Consider the following 2,459-nt stretch of genomic DNA (forward strand, 5'->3'; position numbering starts at 1 on the left):
TAGAGATTCTTACGAGGATCTTTGGACACAAAACTGTTGCATTCTTTATTTATATGAGATTTTTTTTTTTCTCTTCTTTTTCTTTTAAGAAAAATGAAAGGAATAATATGATTTTTATGAAAATTGAAGTACTAAAAATGCTTCTTCCATGTGGTCTGCAGAATTGCTGTGTTTTCCAAGTAAATATTGTTAGCACTCTGCAAGCTTTCATTTTTGAAGTCTACAATAACAATATAAAAAGAAAAAAAAAAGAAAAAAAGAAAAATCAGGATGCAATTGTTAACTAAGGCTAAATCGACAAACCCCAAGTGTTTCTTCTCTCAGGACTATTGGATTTTCATAAAAGAAATCCAATCTACGTTTTTATCTTGTTAAAAGCTGATACATATTGCGAGTTTTCCTCACAACACGTTGCTGGTTCTTCTTCTTATTCTTCCATGTCAAAACCCAAAACACAAACAAATCTCTCTCGGATGGTCTTAGGTCCCCTCCATCCAAGCCTAGCAGTTGTCATTAGTATCATCTCAGTTATGCTCTCTATAGCTTTCCTCATACTTACCTATGCAAAATTCTGCCACAGAAACATAACTGATGAACACACCTTGTTCTTACTCGGTCAAGGTCTAGATTTTCTAGTATAGATGCTTAGAGTGTGCAGTTTGCCTCTCAGTATTCCAAGACACTGAGATTCTCCTATTGTTACCCAAGTGTAAGAGAACTGCATTGACCAATAGCTACAAAGTCACACTAGCTGTCCTCTCTATAGGTACAAGTTCGACCCAAAATTCCTCATGGGCCTCAGATTTTCCAACAATTTGAGATGCCAACAAAACCTAGTCTAACTGAGGATCGCAAACATGCTCTTTGTCTCGAGAGAGCAAGATCATCATGGGTCATCAACATGGTGGAGATTAATTCAAAACTTTCGGCTGCCAAACTTGTTCTTTAGCTTTTAGTTTTTAGTTCTTACTCCTTGATTTTCTGAATTTTAATCATTAAAATAAATTGTAGGATTTTTTTTTTTGGAATATTTGATATTTAGTTAAAAGTTTTAGTCTTGAATTTTGTTGTGCAAATCCTATTTAAAGGCATGAGAATTCAATCTCTATGGAAGGAGATTTCATGTTCATTTTTTTCTTTTCTAAGTCGTAGTTGTTTCCAGTCTCATTTCCCTTCATAATACCATGAATTCTATGCTAATCCAAATTCTCAAGGTATTAGAGTTTTAGATCCTTGAGGGGTTATGAGATTGAGTGATCAATAACATAAAACTCTTTTGGCTGCCAGCGATTCAACAACACTCTCACCCCTAATTTTCAATAGTGAATATTAAAAAGTATGGGCTGTCAAGATGAAGGCTCAACTAAGAACTCTTAGCTTGCTACAATGGGCTGAAGATGAAAGGATTTTACCACCTCATGGAAATAATCCAACACTTAAATATATAAGGGCTCATGACGAAGAAGAAGCAAAAGCTCCAAGAGCTTTATCTATAATTCATTCTGTTGTCTGACAAATAATTTTCATAAGAATTATAACTTGTAAAACTGTTGAAGAAGCTTGCAATACACTGAAAGAACAAGAAGGATGCAAGTTTCAAGACTTTGATCATAAAAGAGACCATATAAGAATATTTTGATTGGTTGATGATGGTGGTGAATAAAACTCGATTGTTAAGAGAATATCTATCTGACAGGAGGATCGTAAAGAAGATGTTTATATGTTTACTTGAAAGATTTGAAGTAAAATTTTCATCTCTTGGATCTTCAAGAGACATCAATGAAATAACTTTTTAAAATTGGTTAATGCTTTGCAGGTTTAAAACTATTAAAAAAAAAAAAGCTATGAGAAAAGAGAGAATTAAACATATGGTTGAAAGAACTTATCTTATTAAGGTTGCAAAGAAAAAAGGAAAATTTTCTTAGTATAACTATTGCAAAAAGCCTAGTCCTAAAGAGAAAGACTATCGGCACAAAGAAAAGCCATAATGTTTTATGTGTAAAAAATTTGGGCATTTAAAATAATTGCAAATTTAAAAATGAAGGACTTGCAAATTTGGTTGAAGTAGCTAAAGAAGAAACTCTTTTTTTGAATTAGTTGATGAGAAGTGCACCAAGAAGATTTTTTAAAGAAGCACTCAACAATTGAAAGATGATGAGAAGTATATCATATGGTGGAGAGAAGTGCTTCACAAATCTAAAATTTAGAGTTAAGTGTTCTATAGAGTTTGAATTTTCTTGAAATTTTAAATTAAGGAAGAATTTGAAAATTGACTCAAAAATTTCAGCTCCAAAATTAGACTTGGCCTTTAGTTGTTAGTTTTTTGGTTCTTACTCCTTAATTTTTTGAATTTTAATCATTAAATAAATTGCAGGATTTTTTGAAATATTTGTTTTTAGTTGAGATTTTTAGTTATTGAATTTTATTGTGTAAAATCTATTTAAAGGCATCAAAATTCA

The sequence above is a fragment of the Manihot esculenta genome, chromosome 3 (assembly GCF_001659605.2).
Source record: "Manihot esculenta cultivar AM560-2 chromosome 3, M.esculenta_v8, whole genome shotgun sequence".
Lineage (NCBI taxonomy): Eukaryota > Viridiplantae > Streptophyta > Magnoliopsida > Malpighiales > Euphorbiaceae > Manihot > Manihot esculenta.